At 35.7% G+C, this 22,869-nt stretch overlaps 1 protein-coding gene across 5 annotated transcripts in view; it reads right to left on the minus strand.

The window, feature by feature from the left end:
- LOC105391724 (diuretic hormone 45) overlaps positions 1-22,869 on the minus strand; it is a 76,326-nt gene that overhangs the window by 46,572 nt on the left and 6,885 nt on the right. For all 5 annotated transcript variants that reach the window (XM_038108230.2, XM_038108229.2, XM_038108232.2 and 2 more), the window contains one exon: positions 13,758-13,807. The gene's annotated coding sequence lies outside the window, so the exon portion shown is untranslated. The remainder of the gene's footprint in view (positions 1-13,757; positions 13,808-22,869) is intronic.

Consider the following 22,869-nt stretch of genomic DNA (forward strand, 5'->3'; position numbering starts at 1 on the left):
CAGAGTAAACCTGAAATGGATAACATGAGGGAACTGGTCAGAGCCTCTGTTACGGTTTTTGCAATTTATGAAAAAAAAATGATCATCTGCATAGGTACATTATCTGTAAAAAGTTTCGTGATAGTTTGCATTAGATGCGCGAATTTGTTTGAAAGAAAACGTAAACTTTTATAGTTTTCGACCAAGTATCAAACCTATACTTTAGACGACCGAATGGCGTAGTGGTTAGTGACCCTGACTAATGAGCCGAAGGTCCCGGGTTCGATTCCCGGCTGGGGCAGATATTTGTTTAAACACAGATATTTGTACTCGGGTCTTGGGTGTTGATATTTATATTTAGTATATCTATCTATCTATGTATTTGTGTAAATATATCAGCTGTCCGACACCCATAACACAGGTTCTGCCTAGCTTGGGGTCGGATGGCCGTGTGTGAGATGTCCCCACATATTTTTTTTTTATTTTATACTAGACGTACTGCGTGCCACACTGTAGTTTGGTAAAGTAAATAGCAGATACGAAATCATATTTTATCGTTAAAAAACTATAAATGGTGTCAATCAAAATGTACTATAAATTGATTGAATTTGTTCACGTTGACTTGACGAGGGTCGAGGTACCTAATTTGTAAATATCATGATTTTTACAGTAAGTACGAGATGTAAGTACCTACATAATTATCTGTTAAGGCTAATATTAGGTGTGAAGATAAACTAAAGATTAGCCTGTTTAACCTTATATTAACCGGCCGGAGATGTTTTTTTCTGTTTATACATTCAATTAATTATGTTAACTACGTACTCGAAAAATATATTATTTCATCTTAATTTTATTTAAGGTTGAACTTATCTGTGAATATTTATCTCCATCGGGTTTAAACTTTCAAGTTCTCAACCCTGCCATCGGTTCGAGTGCCATTATTATATCTCAATGATAAACAGGGAAAGTAGAGGAAGATGGCCACCACCACCTCAACTCGCTGGTTCTGGCAGAATTACCAGCGCTGTATAAATTTTTGTACAGCACATGCTGAGTCAGAGCCATTTCACTGACATAATACACACCACAATTATTGTTATTTTTCATGTCACTATACTTGTGTTATTGTCACTGTATTTTTTTAGTAAATAAACGATGTGTCTATGTCTATGTCTATGTCTATGTCTATGACGAAAGGAACTACCTGAGTGACGTATCAACTGTAACTTATCATTATTTACCTAACTCCGGTGCACCCTTGGCACTCAGCCACTAGCTGTTATAATAATAATAATCATTTATTTCAGGCAACTTAGATAGACACATGAATAAAATTAACTATAAATACAACGAATACCTTATGAACTATACATGGCTTCCTTATCCTTGCACTACGAAAACAATCGACACTCTCAGATAAAGGTGACAAACACTAGAGTGGGTGGTGGTCCCTTATGCAACCGAAAATTTGAACCACATAATCTACTGGTCAAACTGAATAAAAATCCCTAAGTAAGATAAATATGATTTCAGTAGCGACGCGGACTCTGAAATAAATACATATATATGCACTCACGACTGTAATCCCCGAAGAGGTAGTCAGGGGTGGCTCACAAGCGAGCCACCCACTTTTCGCAGCACATTTGTACTCACGTGATAGGTTGCGAACCATATCGCTGAAATAAATAATCAGTGCACTTCTCCCCTTTCGTTATTTCTGTGTTTTTATCGACGCAATCGTCCGGTTTCATTGACAATGGTCAGCTGAAACTAATTATAAACTCCGCTGCAAATTCTCAAAATACTTAGACAACAACTTGTCTAGCACTCTATCCTACAGTTTACAATGGCTAATATTTGATTAAAGGATTTTAGTGCAAATTTAGCATTTTAGCATAACGAATCACATAAGTGTACCAAATACACCAAATATAAATATATTTTTATTGTCATTCGTTATTTGGAGAACATCAACGCAGAATTTGCGTGAAAATGCAGTGCTATGATAGGTGAATTGTCGTTGAATAGGTAAGTAATACCTAAGTTCATGTTTAGGTAGATTTACTAAAGTATGAAACTGTTCACATTAGTTGTACATTGGTCATGTAGCCGTAATTGGCCGTAGCCGCATCAGCATGGATGACATCATCATAATAAAGTAAGTGTCCCGTTCACCGAGGGCGTCATAGGATCGTTCATCGTTCCCCCTGTATTACAACACGGTCTGGTGTACTAGTTACTGTACACATGGGCCTAGAATAGCCTCAATGTCACGGTTCTTGTCAACTTGTCATGTTCAGACTTGTTCAGGGTTCGCGTTGCCCTCGCGCTGCGCAAGAAAACGTAGCGTATTTTTTCTGAAGTTTTCTGTTTTTTTAAACATTATTATTTCATGAATGGAACGCGTAATTGCGTTTACAGGGTGTTCCAAAAGGGCTTTGCCAAATGTGGTTCTGAGCAACTTTTGATCTACGATCGACTCGACTACGAGAATTATATCTATATACTTCCTTGGCGATAAGATCCGACTAACTAACAATATCAATATGTATTGGTTTTCCTAAACCAATAAGCCTGATTTATTTTGCTTATATTTAAACACGGCTCCTATTTGCGTGCTACCAGATATAATTGGCTGAATCAGCGGCTAAGCGATACAGCAATTAAGATGCAATCAATCTATACCGAGTAATTTATCCGATAGCGGTTAACGAGTTCCTTTAAAATATTTAATGAAGTGTTGGAAATAAAAAAGGCGGGAGAGGTTAACAAACCTCTTTTCTCCCTTAAACTTTTCAACTCGAAACTTTCGCACTGCGGTTGAGTTTCACAAAATTAAAAATATAAGATTTTTAATTTTAATATTTTTTTCCAAAGTTTTATAGTGCAAGAATTAATATTAATATAAACATTAATTTACTACATTAGAGGTAGAGAGAGATAATATAACTTAATGATAGTGAATAATGTGGTCTTCGTGGCATGATCCATACGTAGAGAGCCTCTTGCTTCCACGGCGTGGTGAGCTGTTACACTCTGGATGGTGGATGGTACTCTGACCTTACATTATTTGCTACCCAATATGCTATTATATAATATGTGATATGTGGCATATATCCCATATGTGGCATAGCATTCCTAGGGAATACAGCCCAAGTCCAGAAGTTGACGCGATAATATTATAACACACACTCCATCTTACTAGTCATCAAATTGAAACTGTAATGAGGTGTATAGTGTATTTGTATATTTCTAATCACTAAACGCGGCCCTTATTGGTGTTCAAATATTGTATTCCTTCAAACTCGGCGTTCCTAAAGAGATATTGAATTAGGAAAGTAACTAATGTTGCTGAGAAAGCAGTTTTCTCTTTTAGATTCCGAAATGGTATCGTAGATGTTTTGTCAGCGACAGAAAGATTCAAGACACTTTATAATTTTGGCCTTACAAAATGTTTTGATGGTTATGTTGCCCTATTTTCAGCGAATTTGTTTATTTATTTATACTTTTATTGCACAATTTACAAAGTTAGATGTACAATCAGGTGGACTTAATGCTAAGAGCATTCTCTACCAGTCAACCTGCTCAACAATGAACTCTGAGTCGATTTGGACTTGGTGAGTTGTCAGTAATACGGCCCCAGGTGTAGTATGTTTTCGGTGGATTGTGCAATAAATCAGAGGGCAACAAGGATTGATTGACCCTTGATGACTGGCCGGATAGCCGTAGAGATTAATCGCCTATAGACAAGAATGAAAATGAAAAGTTGAGAAACAAAAAGGTTGTAGGTTGTAGGTACAACCATTTGGTAAAACATCCGCATATTGGTTGAGGTAATGGGACTGCTACATTCATGTTCGTATAACTTTTATGTATTCGTAGGACACTATAGCTTTTGTGATCTTGTAGAACCTTTTGCTAGGGTACCTATATTTTGCACCGTGCAAACAAAGCGAACGTTAGTTAGGTACGTAGTAAAATTATCACCCCTTTACCGTGTGACCCAACTATTTCTTGCCTTGCCACTCTCTAGTGTCATCTCATTACGTAAGCTATTCTATGAAATTATGTTCCCTAATTTGTTGTAGGTACCTCTTTGACCAAAAAGAACAGACGCGACGTGGTTAATCTCGAGATTATTATTATGATGCCAAAAAACATTGCTACACCTTTCTGTACAATGGTTCTTGTAATATACTCGTACATGCGAGCTCTCATTTAAACCCTTTGCGACAACAACAATCATATTATTAGGTTACTTATGTGGTGAGATATGGAGTCTTCTTTGTTTGTCGTAGGTATGAAGTTTTGGAGAGCGGCTGCGCGAACCACCACTCTATCTCGTGGCATTAAAATTACCGACGATTATTTAAAATTAGACGACCGAATGGCGTAGTGGTTAGTGACCCTGACTACTGAGCCGATGGTCTCGGGTTCGATTCCCGGCCGGGGCAGATATTTGTTTAAACACAGATATTTGTTCTCGGGTCTTGGATGTGCCCGTAAATGGCAATAGGCCCGCCCCCTATTACATTGGGACTAACATACACTCTGGCGAAAAGTGGGTGCAGCAATGCACCTCTGCCTACCCCGCAAGGGAGTACATAAGTACAAGGCGTGAGTGCGTGTTTTTTTTTTTTTTTAATTACCGATTGAATGGCTGCACTCCGCTGTATCGTCAAGAGTAGTTCTCAATACCAATGTCATTTGGATACCTACTACTTACGTAGTTTTTTTCCAATCCGGAAATACCAGGGAAGTATACTCGTACAACGTGGATGTAAAAATAAGACGGGCCCTGCAGAGAAACTATCCTTAAAGCTATAACGTAAACCTACCTAAAGTAACTGTTGAGGAATTATAAAAATTTATAACAACGGCCATTTTGGCATGTCCCTCAACTTCTTTATTTATTTGCAGCCATTTCTTTCCTTATATTGGTAAAAAATGCCTTTTAACTGCAAATATAACCTATTGACTTTATTTTAATCTAAAATATATTTAAGTCCTGCTTAAACTGAATTTTTCATAAATATTTTAATAAGTCACCACCCACCATTTTGCCCTGTCCCCGGCATAAAATTAAACTTGTAGCTCAATTTATTTAAAAATTTCTTAAGTAGCCGAACTTTTGGAGTGGTTTTTACGGAAGATCTACTAAATAATTATCGTTTGATATTATTAAAAGTGCGAATAATAGCCGTTTTATATTTTTAAATCGAAAACAATTTCGGCCCTGATTTTGGTACTTCCGGAAATGTCGGTTTTGTTACCGCATTTTTTCCTATAGAAAATTTACCAAATGCTTATTTTTAGTTTTTAAAATATGGCAATACTAAGATCTTAGACATTGCCGGCTTAAAAAAAATAAAAAGGCCTCCGTGGGTAGCTCAGTGAGACTGTCTTTATTACCGGTCGAACTGTGGCCAAATTTGTCATCAGGTTTGTTACTACCGTAATCAATTATTTATTGACACATTTCTTACGATAAATTAATATAAAAAGGCATGGTTAATGCTAAACAAACTGTGGTATTTGGTTTATCACTGCTAGTAACTGAACGGCTCATATATTTTTTCAAAGGTTAGGTGGGCGTGTTTTGTTACTTCGATTTTGTTACTGAGGGTACGGTAACATATAGATGGAACGAAAAAGTAACAAAATCGACAGGTTTACATGGCGACTTTAATAACGGAAGTTATATTGCTATGACTGTATATTTATTGGTTTCTTTTTGTTATAAATGTGGTTTTTCGAGCGATATAACCCAATTTAGAGTTTAACTCTATTATTAAGATGTTTAAAGTGAATTTAATGTAAAATTGGGCCCATGTTCTAAATTTATCATGTTCAAATTTTGTGCTGGTGCCATGTAAACCAACCCCAACAATTTTGTTACCGTCCGTTTAGTAGCTGTCCCTGCATTCTGTTCGAAGATTTTGTAGTACTATTTTTTCTAAAACTCTTTACTTTTATAATATTTTTGGTTCTAATTAGTTAATATTAGTTATTCCCCAACCTATGTAAAAGTTATAAATGTGTTGTTGTCTAAATTACGCCTCAGGCATTAAAAAATATTCTTGATTTGTTGACTGTGGTAACAAAACTGAGACATAATTGGATTTTTAACTGATTTCTAAAGAATATAGGACTTTTTTCCCTTGATAATGTCATTTAAGAAGACTGTGGCTTTCCTTTAAATACTTTAAATTGAAAGAATACCTAAAGTTTAATTAATTATTTAGGCCCCAAGAATGGTAACAAAACAGAAATTTATTCATACTTACCGTCACATTTTTACATTTTATTAAATAAGTACTAAAACTACCGTAATTTCACAATAGATTTTAATAACTATAGATTATAGCGGTGTTATTTCATTTACTCAAAATATATTAAAACACCAAAAAATAAAAACATAACATTTTCATCCGTTGTTATAAATTTTTATAATTCCTCTGTTACATCTTACAAATGCTTAGCGGTGTAAATAAAAAAAGAGTTCACAGTAAGTGTCTCTATACACCTTGGGTACGATATGCCCTCTCCTCTATGTATCTACGCTGAAGTCGCACACCCAGTACATATATAGGTATAAGTACATAATATTATAATAGCAAACGCAACAAGTTCGTTAAAACTGTGCGTAGTTATGTAAAACATACGCAAAACTACCACAGTTTTACGTTGATAATAAACTCGCTTGTTAAATCTCAGTGTAACTGTGGAATTATACAAACTAGTTCAGCGGTTGTAGTACAAAAATAAAGCCCTCACTCTGCCATCTTTTCACACTCATTACTATAAAATTATCATACGAATGTCGCTGTCTGCACTCAAACTATGTTGTTGTGATGTTCTCCATACACGGACTCCGTTTAGTACTAAATTGTTATTATTATATTTAAGTATATTATCTAAGTATTTATACAATTTATGCAATATACGATAGTGTGTGAGTTTAGTGCGGGTACTAACTTATTTTAACAAAAGTATTGTGTGTTGGAACTTAGTTTCCGATCAAGTATCTTCGACTGTTTTGACAGTTTTTCAGGGCAAATAAATGCTTGATTACGGGCGCAATTTTGTGTAGGTACAAGCCCAGGTATTTTAACGTCAATTTAAACTACAAATAAAAAAATATCAACAATTTGAAGATTTCAAAACACCATGAAACGATTTTGGTCGGAAAACACGGAGTCTCAATATTATTATTATTCAATACGACTTTCTTAAAATGAGTGAAATGTAATCAAAAACATATGCGTACTTATCGGTAAATGTTTTACTTTTAAAAGACTGTCAATTGTATGTCAAATCAAATAACATTTAATAATTTAATTTTTGTATGTGACGAAATGTACTGAATAAGTGAATGTGAGTGACATGCATTCATCGCAGAAAAGTAATTCTATTACGCTGAAAACGATGTCGTTATATCCACTTATTTAATTATTTTACTTGTTAAGTACTTTTTAATAATTCATACGAAAAGAAAGAATTTTGTAGTTTTTTGGGGTTAGATGTTTTCATCTTACATCTAACCTTATGTACTCATTGCTAATATAATGCTCATGCTACTTATACATATTTACATACATATTTGCTGTTTGCCAGAGGTATGGAAAGGCATAAAAGCCTTGTAGTTGCTTTCAGCAATCTGGACTTACAAAACTGGTAGCAAATTTCATATAATATTGGTGCCTACATGGAATATAAGTAAGTACTAAAATCTATTGCTACAGTTGTATCTTGCACATAGGTTTTGTAACGGTAAATATCTACATAAGTATCTGTGTAGTCGCATAAATACACTAGCTTTAGCCAGTATAACCATTTTTAGTTTTAAGTGGTTATACTGGCATTTTGGCCATTTTAGATTTAGTGTGAAATAGGCATTCTTTTTCAAAAGCTATTGTTTTGGCTTTCCTTTGCCATTCTTTTTAAATTATACGTAGAACAAGCCGCCACTGATCTTCTAATAATACTTATTGGTTCTTTTTTATTTTCTTTGTATTTTGTTACAAAAAGGCGTCGTTATGAGAATTCTCAACTAAGTAGGTAATTTGTTTTTTTTTTCGAATTTTCGTCCTACAATCTTTAGATGTTTCTAGGTTGTTAAAAAAAAGTTTCTACTCTCTACCAACAAAATTTACCCATGTCATTATGTAACTTCCAGGAAATAGCAAAATCATATATTTTTATTGACGGTCGAATGGCGTAGAGGTTAGTGGCCCTGACTACTATGCCGAAGGTCCCGGGTTCGATTCCCGGCTGGGGCAGATATTTGTTTAAAGACAGATATTTGTACTCGGGTCTTGGGTGTTCATATTTATACTTAATATGTATCTATCTATGTATTTGTGTAGATATATCAGCTGTCCGATACCCATAACACAGGCTCTGTCTAGCTTGGGGTCGGATGGCCGTGTGTGAGATGTCCCCACATATTATTTTATTTTATAATTTGAAGTATGTAACAACGCTGACTACGTTGCTTCAAATACCTACTTATCAGAATTAGCAATTTGTAAACAATGTTTTATTTGGATCCATGAGTTAGTATCGTACCTACGTACTTATACCTATGTGTATAATATGTATGGTAGAGTGTTAGTTAATTATTAATCAAGTTCGTCATTTTATAGTATCCCCCAAATTCATAGAGCTTTTTGACACTTTACAATAGGTTTAAAATTTACGTTGTGATATTACCTATATGAATTTAAACTTTTTCATAGACGTAAAAAGTGGAAACTCGTGTGTTTCAAAGTCAATTTTAACCTTGTTGTAAGTTTAAAATACGTTCTATGAATTTGAGGGTATGTATGTAAACCTTATACCTACACCTAAGTAAAAAGCACCTCTAAAAAGTCCGTAACGACAAATCGTAAAGCATCTATTTGCAGCGATTTATCATCTACTTGAGCGATTAGCGCTCGAGCGCTCACAAAGAGCCATAAAAGTACGTTCGTCTCGGAAAATAAGGGAAATTAATGACAAACATAATGACCCGCTGACAATACGGAGCTCCCTAGTGTATAATTGTTCCCATTAAACACGATTGAAGATCTAAGTATCAACGTGAAAGCGAAACGTTTAATTTTGCTTACCTTTGATCTCTGATTGTTTAATTTTATTAGACGACCTAGGTAATAATTTTTCATGGTCGTCGCGTCCCTTCTTTTACATCTTATGAAATCATGGAGGAACCTAATTTGTTGCCAAGGGAAGTATTCGTTTCCTTTCCGATAGTAATTTATGAGCTTATGATTCATGTCAGTTACGGGCGCAGACTATGTATCGACGACAGCTAGTGCACCTGCTTGCAGATCTCGCGGCCGCGGGTTCGAATCCCGCGCAACCATTCGTGCGATTTACACCTAGGACTTGAGCCAAGACAGGGCCTATTCAATGTTAAGTTATACCTATCTAAACAGACCAAGCGCAACTCTATAGATACGGAGACGCGGGTAGTTGGGTTGACATCGTCCGATGTAAAGCTGGCTGCTGTCGACAGACTGGGATGGAAAACTGTGGTGTCTGCCCTCTGCCCCACTGAGGGGACATAGGATACCAAGTAGAAGAAAGAGGAATACCTATCTAGGTACGAATTTATAAGTTCTATAGGATATTTGTGCAAAGTAAATTTGGTACATGTACAGAAGTAGATATTTCCAATCGAATTTGAGGTGGAACTCTCGAGCAGAGCGCTATTTCATGCATTTCAAGGATCCACTTTGCACTTGACTCGAGTCGGAAAGCGTATTGCACCTTCGCAGCATCAAGCTAAGTATATCCCGTGTCGATTTAGTGTTGCCAGCGAGTAGCGTGAAAATACCAGGATTTAATCATTATAGTTATTTACACACGACCGATGCATAGGTAAGCCTGATGCCTGGTAATACACAAATTTCATTGAAAATTTGAAAACATATACATTAAAAATAAAATGTTTTAATTTAACAGCTGTCATATTATGAATTATACAAAGTATAATCCATATGTTAAGTTTTGCACTTGCTTATACATATTTATTTATTTTATTTAAACTCTTTATTTCATACATATAGAAACATACAAAGTAGGTAGGTAGGTAGATCATTACAGGTCACAGGACAGTCTATGTACACAAAGTCTATGTACACATAATATATTTAAATGGCTCACCAACTAAGTCAGTAGGAGTCAGTACGTAACATGTGGTTTCCCGTAAAAAGATGAGCAGATTGCATGAATTGCTCTCTGTGTAACATGTTACATTACACTTTGTATTGAAACGTTTTGGTCAGTAACCGAACTTAAAACTTTTTTTAAAGAAAATTCGAGTAACTTATCATTATCACAAATACTTAATTAAAAAACCATAACAATATTATTAAACCAGTTAGAAAAGATAATTAATTAACAGTACCACCGCAGTATGAAAAGTAAACGGGCCCTCGGCAGTCGGAGAAAAGAAATAGCTCCACTCTAAAAGCACGCTCCATGAAAACGGTTATTTCATTAAAATGCAGAAAGAATAATTAACTGACCAATGCTTAATATTCTGTGTGAAGTCAGTTTTATTATGGCAAAGGCTATATAACCCGATTTCTATCAACTTCTACTTTGGATCAATCATTCATTGACTTTAATAAATGTTACTTAGATAGTCACGATCACAATGTCATGATATTTCATGATAGATGATAAGCATATAAGCTTACACTTACGAGCACTGAAACAATTCCACTTATAAAATGTAGGCACCAAATGACCCCAATTTCTTATTTAATTTAGAATTAGAACCAAATTTAAGTTATTAATTTAAGTAATTTAATTTTGAATAAATTTACGTTTTTAGTTGGTCATATTCTGATGCACTGTTAAATGCATTTTAATATTCCAGACAACTTAATTAAGCTAGTATTAAGGAATATTTTTGCACTATTGTCACTGGAACTTTAATTGGTACTGAGTTTATAAGTATTTCAGAAAGTAGAAATCTTCAGCTTCGATAAATATTATTTAAAGAGCTTTAAATTCCATGCAGCGGCAGCGTTTACATTCGAAAAGTGTAGAAAATATAATAATGGTATCACAAAGCTGTGACGCGAGCGTGCTCATGTTCAAAGAACATTTTAAAGAAAGTTCTTTTGTTATATTATTAAATAAAGCTACGCTGTACCTATTAGTCCCATCTACGTCCCCTTCCGTGCGACCAAACCTAGGCTTAGAATGTGGGTTGAGAAACTTGCGAAAACTTTTGCATGATTTAGTTCACATTTGTATCATGTTTGTTGGTACAACAGGTAGGTAGTATTTTTTTTAAAGTTTGTTTTGAAAGGATGAGCATTTAATCTAAGAATGGCTATTGTTTCTTCGACGCCGACGGTCTCTTACTATTTACCATAATACAATATGAAGTCATGAGAAATCCAAAATACAGATTTTTAATAGGTAACTTATAAAGCTCTTTTTCGTTGGAGGTTAAAAACAAAACTACACCGCCGTGACTCGTGCTCGTGACTGACCGATAGTGAACTTCCGAGGTGAACGTGCCAGCAACATTTAAAATGCAATTCTATGCCAAATGTACATACACTGGACAACAGAAGATTAAACTCACCTCATGAATGGGTGCGTACAGTCAGCAAGAGAAGCGCACTATACCTAAATGCTACATAAGCTAAAAAGGTTTTAATTGGCCGTCTTGTTGGTGTACTTAGGGCTGATTTTTCAATAGTCAGATAAGTATTTTGTAATAATAAATAATAATAAAAAAGTGTTATCTGAGGAATAAAATTGTTGCTGTCACATCTGAATGATTGTATTAGGCAGTGACAGCAACAATTATTTTTATTCTTCAGATAACACTTATCTGATCATTGAAAAATCAGCCCTTGGTGTAATTTTAACGAAGTTCCAAATACAACCCAACATACCTAAGTTCAACTGAAAAACGGCATTGTTTTCAAATTCAAATGTAAGTACCTCGCAAGAAAGGCTAGTTCTTTTGCAGACGGTACGTACGTGGCTCGGTGGCTCCCAATGTTTCATAACTGGGCTTTTCCACGAAAACAAAAAAGCCATTCATGCGGCCGCTATCTGCTACCTACGCGCCAACAAATGTGCCGCAATTTGCAATGTGTACCTACTCGTGAAATTAGTGCCTGCTTTGTGCCGGACATTTTATATTTTGCCGCTTTCCAAGTATGCACGGCTACGTGGAGATGTTGTATGTCGCTCGGCTGACTTCCCAGCGATTATGTCAAACGACTGAAATGTGATCTCTTGTGTACTGCCACTTTTGTGACTTGATTTTATATAGCTGGGCAGGTACTGGTAATATGCTGTAATTTACCTGTGCAAAATTAAATGTAGATATAATATATGATAATTATAGTAGGTATAGTATAGATATTATATATAATCCTAATCCTAACTAATATTATAAATGCGAAAGTAACTGTCTGTCTGTCTGTCTGTCTGTCTGTCTGTTACTCTTTCACGCCAAAACTACTGAACGGATTTGAATGAAATTTGGTATACATACGGTCTAGACCCTGGGAAAGAACATAGGCTACTTTTTATCCCGGAAATCTCACGGGAAAACTTTTTAAGGCGAAGCGAAGCACGCGGGAACTGCTAGTGTTTTATAATTCGTAGGTAATAGCGTTTTGTAGTTTTAGTTAAATACCGTAGCGCACATACCAAAAAAACATGCTATATGTGGAGTTACATAAGTTCAAATTAAAACAATTCGTATTAGTAGAATATGCGTAATTATGAATTGCAAAACAGAAACATTCTAAGACATCCTTAGCTCTAGTAGGTACCTTATCGTGAAATCGTGTAAAACGGTTAAAAGATAAGTTCTTGTGCGCAAACTACGGAAGCTTCTTATCTCAAAAATGCCCACAACAGATCTACTAACGTATCTCAGTTCTAAACGCGAGTCTGTTCCTTTGTTAAAAATAAAATGTTTTTATGCTCCACATAATATAAGTATTTCTATTTCGAGGTGCAAAAGTTATGAACTATTTAAAATGTATAATGTATTATATAAGTATTGTTGTTCACTGACAGTAAAAATAGTCTTGCTGTTTAGGCCCGGTTTTTTTATCCCTGGTCAACTTTAACCATTAGTCAAGTCACGTGTCAAGCATGACATCTGCATACAAATTTTGTGGTAGTCATTTTTGACCAATGGTTGAGCTAACTACGGATCAAAAAACTGACCCTTATCCGTCCAATATTGTCTCCTTTATCCGGTGACGAGTTAGAAATAGAGTTTCAGCCTTACATCGTGGGCGTATGAATTATGCAATTTATATTTTAACGCGTCATACTGCCTATAGGTCATTGTATTTATAGCTCTATGAACACTTACTTATAATAATATAATATATTTACGAAGGTACAGCCTCAGGGACTGTACGGTCAATTTCACTCCATAAATAACATCCATAGGTACACTTTTGGACTTTGTCGAAATATGAATTCTTAAACCGTCATTAACTTCTGACACTAACACTGTAGAAGAAAAAGTGTATCGATCGATCGATTCGATTATTTAATAACTAATTGGGAAAGGCCTATTTTCTCAATATTATAATTAGAAAAACTTTGTATGTACCTCTATGTTACACTTTCAGAAAAAGCCTAGTGAAAGAATTTTCATTTAACTAAATTGACAGTAAAACAGCTTCTATACTTGCATCAGAATAAAACTAAGGATAAATAATTTATATCCCAGCATACCTCACCATAAAACATTATGTCTAACGCCATACCTGCGTGTCTTGCGCAACGAAGATCCCGTGAGAGCCTGACCCGTAGAGTACTGCAACAAGAGAAAAATACAGTTAAAAAACAAGATACTATCACTAGACAATGAAGTATCGATGTAAATAAATGCACAGATAATGAGATCGTGGAGGCTTGAGTGGGCCCGCTGGATAAACTAATAGAACGGATTTATTTGTTGTAGTCGAGTAAATAGTAATAAATCATCAGTGTAGAGGCGCGGCGGCGGGCGGGTCTGTGGTCGCAGTTTACACTCGCTAATCTGTGATCCGCTGGTGGCACGCACATCGCAATATGTTGAATGGTCATTGCTTTTTTTAAACAGTAGAGAGTAACTTCAGTCGTTAAAAAAACTTTAGCCTCTGAGTGTTAAGGTACAAGAGTACACACAAATTACTTAGATAACTTCAAGTTTTTTTTTGCATTTGTAGTTAGTTAAATGTTAGCTTCTTTAGCACTTACTCTACTGATAATCAACGATTTCTTTCCTGTAAATATACGACACTGATTGAAAACTATGCTAAAAAGAGAAACAAAGTAAAAACAGTCTTAAAAAACAGTTTAAGCCTTAATCGAGTCCAGAGATATAAAATCCACGGTTGCAATAGTTTATTGTCATATACCCAACAAGCTTGTAGCTTGTCGCGTGTAGATACTGTAGCGCCAAACGCGTCACGCCGCATGACGTGGGGTCTCAAACATAATGAAGTTGTCGAAAATGATCCAAGTATTTCCTGCTCCAGGAGCAGCTCCGTAATTGCAGACCAGCTGTAATCTCGTTCGGGTAATTTTCATCTAATCAGCCTGCGGGCTGCCTCAAACTCTCCACGACTTATATTTTCATTCCAAGCCGTGACTTACTGTCGGATAATCTAACTATGTTCTAGCTGGACGAAGAGGCTGCTGAATTTCGATGATGAGGTGAGTGACCTTACCGGTGTAATGCAGTTTGCTAGTGATCTGACATTTACGTTTAACTTAAGTACCTATGCAGGTACTTTAATTACACCTTATAGGTCTTTGGAAGCGTTCAGCTTTTTTACGGTGAAACTATCACATGAAATCATTGAGTATACCCGAATCCGCGTTGTTCTATGCATGAAATACGCTAAAAAAACTATTTTCATTTGTTTTAGATTTAACGAGTGATAGAATTGTCGTTTCCTCCATTTCTTCCCTCATTTGTAGCTAAACGAACGCTTAAACCACTGTTAACGGTGGAATGGCGACTTCTGATTGGGTGTCGGGAAAACAATGTTTAGTGTAGTTTACTGAAGGGCTCATTAAGGCTAATTTCGCTGCTGCGGTGGGGGGTAACGGCCCTACACGCACCATACCGTACCCAAGGTTATTGCCAAGCCCTTAACTTCCCTATTACATATTTTCTATGTGTCAGCGAAAGGCCGACTCCGATCGGCGTTGTTTATGTTACCCTGTAGAATAATTAACCGATTCTAAACCACACACCTTTGATGTCAGTTGCCAGTCTCATAATGCAATAATATTTACAACTTTGCTGGCTTTTTGTGTGTAAGAATGAACCCCCAGTAGTCCTGAATATTCTCAAGCGTCAGAAACTCATCTGGAATCATAATAATATACTCAGAATTGTCATTGGCTACACTGCTATTAATATGATGTGCTTTGTTACGATGCTATAGATGTGTTCGATGTCCACCAATCATATTCATTGGTATACATAGCATAGAGCACTGTTAGGAACAGATTTCTTTAAGACCATCATCAAATCATTCCTGGATAGCACATCACTGTTGGATAGGCACCCTAAGACTACGTAGATGTGGGTCGTAGACTTGTGTCTTGAGCGTACGGCGAGCTCAGCCAATAGCCGGCCGGCAGATTTATTACCAATTTATGACTTACGCGCAACGCCAACGACGTTTATGCGAAATTATTACTATATTTATGACCCCCTATACTTCACTTCTCATCAGTGTTCAATCACTGTAAAATTGAATTGAAATTTTAAATTATAGTTGACCTGTTAAAGCTATAAAACGTGGTGACGCGGAAAATAGTTGAATATTTCCGAAATAAGTACATTTCGTATGCTGCGTTTTGCTGCATACCTTTCTGATAAGTACTTAGTATACCTGCTCATTTTTAATGACATAAAAATCCCAGGCACTTATAAATGGAAAATATGTTAGTTATATTTGATCAAAGTGTTTTATACTTCTCACTTTTACGTTTTAGAGTTCTAGCCATAAACCATCACACGACCACCAGCAGTAGGTAGCTACGCGTCAAATTTATAACGCACCTAACGGTACATTACCTACTTATTACTTTGTAGGTACCTATAAATTTATGTCTAGACCAAACGTAGTGAACTTTTTGAACAGCTGATACGACGATGTCAGAAAGACATTCCTTTAAAATTCAGTGGCGTACCTGTGATATATAGTGTGCCATGCACTATGCACTTATGCTACCACTAGAATATACTTGAATTTGGTCTCATTAAAAATATCAACAATGGGAAACACATAAAAAAATAAAGAAATTTAATTTGGAATTGATTGTTCAAGCATGACATTTGTATTTTGCTGAAGCCAAGCGTTATGTATGACAGAAAGGATAGACGGATCTGCAAATATTTATTGTGTCATCATCCTATATCAATAAGACAGCAGCATATTTATAGAACTGCTCTATTCTTAGATTAAGGTAGAATTTCACCAAACCCTAAACGTATTTAGCAGCCTGTCAAACGTTTGTCAGTTAGTACAAAATGAATTTAAAATTTGATTTAAATACAATATTAAATACGTTTAGCGTTTGGTAAAAGTGACCCTAAAGCTATATGAACTAGATATAGTATCACATACAAAAACAAATCTAAAAACTCTCTGCATTTTGTTTACTGTCAAACTACCTTGACTATTTCCCACCATGCTGGTCCAGAACGGATTGGAGTGGATCATGAGATCTAGATGTTCTAGATTAAGATGTACGCCACACTATTGTATTTAGTCTTGAACAATAATAATAGATCAAAAGTAAGATAATAATATAGAGGTATGTATGGTATACCAGTCAGACTTCAGTGAATAGATAATTTTCTAATTATATCATTGATTTTTTTCGATGATGTTCTTAATAGTTTGTGTTGAAGTTTGTATTTTCAAAGTTCAAGATACCACTGAAAAAACAGCGTAAGATATTTCAACCGTACAAAGTGTATGTAAAATGAGCCATCCTAACTAATATTATAAATGCGAAAGTAACTGTGTCTGTCTGTCTGTCTGTCTGTCTGTCTGTCTGTTACTCTTTCACGCCAAAACTACTGAACGGATTTGAATGAAATTTGGTATACATACGGTCCAGACCCTAGGAAAGAACATAGGCTACTTTTTATCCCGGAATTCCCACGGGAAAACTTTTTAAGACGAAGCGAAGCGCGCGAGAACAGCTAGTTCTTAATATTTAGCGAAAGGGCCACTTCAAGTTGATTTGATTTTAACTCACTTTCTTAATTATTATAAGTTAGTAAAATTATGGACCTTATAGCACTTTGTTTATTCAATAAGTTTCAAGATGAGTCAGCCGTTCGTCAACAGTTACAAATTAATACCTTTAGTTAAGTAATACTAATAATAACATTACAATAGTACTCACGCAGGTATTCATATAAAATTCATTATATTATTTTAAGTGCCTGTTTCACAACTCTGGCTTCGCTTAGTTGTGTTATAAAACTGTCACAAGTTCTCGATGTAGGTATTAAAATGTTTGTTAGTTGCTTTTATTTGATGTCGTCTCATCCACGGCTGGACGCAGACATTTTAATCACAAGGTTTTTTTATTTCCACGGATTTCTGAATAATAAACGAAGCATCTCGGGTCAGTCAGCTTACTTATTCTAAGTATATTTTTTACGTAATTATTCTGGAAAATCGGGCCCGAGGCGCCGCGAGACACTCATTCAATGATGTTTTCTTAATGAAAGCTGTCTCATGAGGACATAATAATTATACACTCACGGGCAATCAAAAAGTTCCATTGAGCAAATCACCAAATTACTCATAAACGAGAAAAACTAACTTAATGACGCCTTCTGCAATATTTAAGTGCATTTAGCGGCGCATCAGAATATAACCAACTTAAAACGTAACTATTTGGTTCACATTATCCTTTAAAAGTTAAAAAATAATAATTTAAAAAATAAAAAAATCGACTTCAAAAAACCACTAAAATGTAAGAAATAATTTACATCAATTTTATGTGACATTACAAATATACCTAAGCAGGAACTGTTCTTTTTTGATGTTGGTGCGGTGACTTGTGGCGGTGACAAAGTAATCTGAAGAAATATGGCACCAACTTCAAAAAAGATCAGTTCCTGCTTAGGTATATTTGTAATGTCACATAAAATTGATGTAAATTATTTATTACATTTTAGTGATTTTGAAGTCGGTTTTTTATTTTTTTAAATTATTATTTTATTTTATTGTGTTTAGTTAATTTTCAATAATATTCAATCAAAAGTAATATGCAAATGATACCAATAAGTCCTACTAAGTCAATACGAATCATTCAAGCCTAAACACGAGGTAGTTGCTATATACCGTTGAGGAGTTCCTTTGACTGCCTTCCGTTTCCATCATCAGATCAGCTCAAGGTCACCATCATATTTTTTGTTATAAGAACTATATTTAAGTTCTAAATTTCATTAGAATCGGTTAATAGGTGCCTAAAATGGAAATTAATACCCTGTTTTTACCCCTTTACCCACCCTTGGGGGTGAGATAAAATTCTGAAAAAAAATGGGACCACCTGGAAGCTCAACACAATACAAAAAAAAAGATTTTTCAAAATCGGTCCATAAACGGCGGAGTAATCGGTGAACATACATAAAAAAAAAGATCCCGACGAATTGAGAACCTCCTCCTTTTTTGAAGTCGGTTAAAAATACGTTATTTCGTGTCTGCATTTTGAAAGTGGAACTGTTTATTTACACGTGAGTGTAATATAGCTGAGATGTTACAAGGTGGGTTAATTTTTAAGCTAAAAAATAGATAATTGTTAAATATAAATTTATTGGCCCAGCAGTGCGACATAAAACAAGCTACATAAAAAATATGCTATTGGTGCCACAGCCTCCTTGAGTGACGCATGACTCGTTCCTTACGTATGCGTCCGTCACACCGTGCTCTGACTGCTCAGCACTGCTGAGCTACAAAACCACTGCTGTAAAGTTCAATATTCCCCAAAACTGCAGAAATATCATTGTAAAAATTCACCCTGTGTTTAGACGACCACAAAACAGGATGGACCCGTCCTACTCTAAACAATTGTCTACATTTTCCAAGAACTTATTTCAGCTGCTATGAAAGAACGCTAGTAAGAAACTGACGTAAATTGAATGACGCAGACGTCATTGGCCTTTCTTTGATGAATTTATAGGGGCGTATGCATGGGGCGTTACCTCTAACCAACGGTTGGAAACTCTTTGAAAATTACGAAAGGAACGCAAAACATCAACGAATTTGAATTAGGTTAAATTTTACTTGATCTGAAAAAAGCTCAAGAAGAATACCAAATGATTTAATTAATAAGCGAAGTAGTTTCTAGGTTTACTATGTCTTAAGCATGGACGTTTTTGAAGCTTTACCTACCCATTCCGATGAAGGTAAACATTTGTAAGGTATTTTATGTACCTACTACTTATGACTGTATTCTATGTTAATGGGCGCAATTTTGAATAGCTCTGTAATAGGATTAGGACCCACTTCCTTATTTCACATAGTTTTTATACCACTTTATAGCCCTGACACACTTTTCTAAGATTAGTAAGTACTTCACTGATAATTAAACTTAATTTTGACATTGAGTATGTCCCTAATTATCGATAATTATCCTTATCCATCATTCATTTATTTTAGAACTTCAGCACTTATCTTTTCTGGATCGAAGTCTGAATTGGATTTATTCAGTAGAAAAATATCTATTTCATACTAAAGTTATGCCTAAAGATATGCCTATTACACCAAACTGTACATACAAAGTGTTAGGAAAATCGTAAGGCAATTTAAATTATGAGCGTGACTGTGTAACAATGCGTGGGGGCCGCTGAGTGAAAGTTCACTCCGAGAACAAGATGATCGAGTCATGTACAAAGAGGAGCGATACATAAATAGCGTTTGACTGGCGACCACCAAATGGTAACGCTCCCGTGGAAGCCCTGTCCTAACATGGCACCGAAGGATAGAAAGCGAGCCGCGTGCTGCTGGACTTAGCATGAGAAGGCCAAAAGTACAGCCGAAGATACGACGTCAGTGGAGTGGAGACCCTCTGCACCTCTGGGGTGCCATAGGATTATAAATATAATGCTCACTACTGTAATAGACTATAGACTTTTTCGCTGAACATTAACTGTACTACCACAAAAAACCTTAAACACTGTTTAAGAAGTGTTCAAAACGAAATTTTACAGATTTTGTAGGCGTTTAGCAGCGCTAAACGTCTGTTGAATACAGTCTAAGTTTTTGTGGTAAGACCCTAACTTTTTACTTCACATAAACTATGTACAGGATGGAAAAAAATTATGGGCCCAGGAGAGGTAGCACCTGAAATCTTTAAGTTAACTCATAACCTCAAAGGAAACATGGTCTTATTCTTAAAAAAGAAACAAAACTACATTTATTAGTTTTTGTACTTACTTAAGTAATAATAATTTGTTAAAAACTATTTTTTTTATATTTCAGCCTTACACCGGAGAGTACAGTTACAAACGAGTCACATAATATAACGAGCAAAGTTAAGAGGGATTTCAGGATTTCAACATTTTTGTCGGTAAAATTGTTTTATAGAACAATTTCACAGCTCAGGGCATTCAGGTAATTCTTGAATACTTCATAAAGCTGAGGCAAAACAAAGTATTTGTTACAAAACTTCTACTCAAACTGCCGAGTCGAATTTCTATGCTTTAAAAAATATATTATAAAAAAAAACCGGCCAAGTGCGAGTCGGGCTCGCGCACAAAGGGTTCCGTAGCAGCAAATATAATATTACAGTTAAATCAACCTATCTCAAAAACTATAAGAGATACTTTGATCAAACCAAAAATCGTTGAAAGAGTTAATTAGCATGCATCACCTCTATTTTTTTTAGAATTTTATACCCCGTAGTTATAAAAATAGAGGGGGGGGGGACATACTTTTTACGACTTTGAGAGCTGATATCTCAAAAACCGTTCACTTTAAGAAAAATGTTTTTTAGAAAACTTTATATCATTTTAAAAGACCTTTCCATTGATACCCCACACGGGTATGTACATCGAAAAAAAAAATTTCATCCCTCAGTTACATGTATGGGGGGCCCCACCCCCAATTCTTTTTTTTACTATTTAGTGTCATATTTTTGTAGCGGTTCATACAACACATATTCCCATCAAATTTCATCACTGTAGTACTTATAGTTTCCGAGTAAATCGGCTGTGACAGACGGACAGACGGACAGACGGGCAGACGGACAGACGGACATGACGAAACTATAAGGGTTCCGTTTTTGCCATTTTGGCTACGGAACCCTAAAAAAAACACGCACTCACGCCTTGTACTAATGTACTCCCTTGCGGGGTAGGCAGAGGTGCATTGCTGCACCCACTTTTCGCCAGAGTGTATGTTAGTCCCAATGTAATAGGGGGCGGGCCTATTGCCATTTTACGGGCACATCCAAGACCTGAGAACAAATATCTGTGTTTAAACAAATATCTGCCCCAGCCGGGAATCGAACCCGGGACCATCGGCTCAGTAGTCAGGGCCACTAACCACTACGCCATTCGGTCGTCCGATGTCCATATATTATAACTATCCCTTTTTAAATATAGCATGAGCCTTATGATAGCTATCAAGTCTATAAAGTGTATCTGTCATATAATATGTTAGTTTTCAAGGGAATATTGACTTTACCCACCAACCCGCACTTGGCCAGCGTGGTGGAAGCGGTAGGCTTTGTTAATTTAGTTTATATAGTTTTAGTTAATTTTGTTCAGAATAAAAATACATACATAAAGGTTATCTTCTGTTTTAGTATTTAGATAATATTTTTAAATAGATATAATCGTTTACAAGAACAAACTTTGGGCGTGTAAAAGGTGATTTTTATCAGTAACATTTCCGTTGACAGTTGATTCGCCCATTCAACTGACATTACAGGACCACTTGCAATGTTTTGATTTAGGACATCATCATCAGCCAATAATCATCCACTCCTGGACCTAGGCCTCTCCCAAGGAGCGCCACAACACTCGGTCCTCGGCCTTCCTCATCCAACCACTACCCGCCACCCGCCTAAGGATATTTAAGGAGCTCGCAGGCAGCAACTAGTATCTAATTTAAATAAAAGGAAAAAAGGATCTTATTTATATTTCTGAAACCGTGAAACGGAATAATCAATTTGCAACAAGATGGAAACAATTTAGGACGCGTAAAGTTGTAACCACAAATATTTTGTATTCATACCTTTCATTGTGAGGTAAAATTTGCGATTCAAATTAAGTACTTACAATTTAAAATTTTACTATGACAGATTTAGTCCCTGTTTCACAATGTCTGGTTAGTGGCTACCTGACAGATAAAAACATGCTGTCACTCTCTGTTATTATTTTTTTAACAGTGACCACATGTATTTTATCCTACAGGTAGCCACTAACCAGACATTGTGTAACAGGGACTAAATCTGTCATAGTAAAATTTTAAATTGTAAGTACTTAATTTGATTTAGTTAATATAGGTACTAACTGCTGCACCGATAAGTCGCTAACTCGTCACTCATAATAATAACATAATTTATATTTGACCGTACTTAGTCCATAGCATAGAATAACGCCGGCTCAGGTTTAGATAGCGGGCCTACGCTGCCGTCGTAGCGAGATCCTACAAAGACGTGGTTTCGTCGTAGCGCTACGCCGTAGCCAGCATCGTAGCCGTATGACGTAGCATTTCAAGCATTTGGCGTATTCCATTATATGAGGGTTTTACTGTGTAACTGTTAACTTTTATCATACTTATTTATAAAATATACCTGTTTGTATTATATTTATTGAATTTATACGTAATAGAATAGATAAAT

Source organism: Plutella xylostella, chromosome 15, assembly GCF_932276165.1.
Source record: "Plutella xylostella chromosome 15, ilPluXylo3.1, whole genome shotgun sequence".
In the NCBI taxonomy this organism is placed as follows: Eukaryota; Metazoa; Arthropoda; class Insecta; order Lepidoptera; family Plutellidae; genus Plutella; species Plutella xylostella.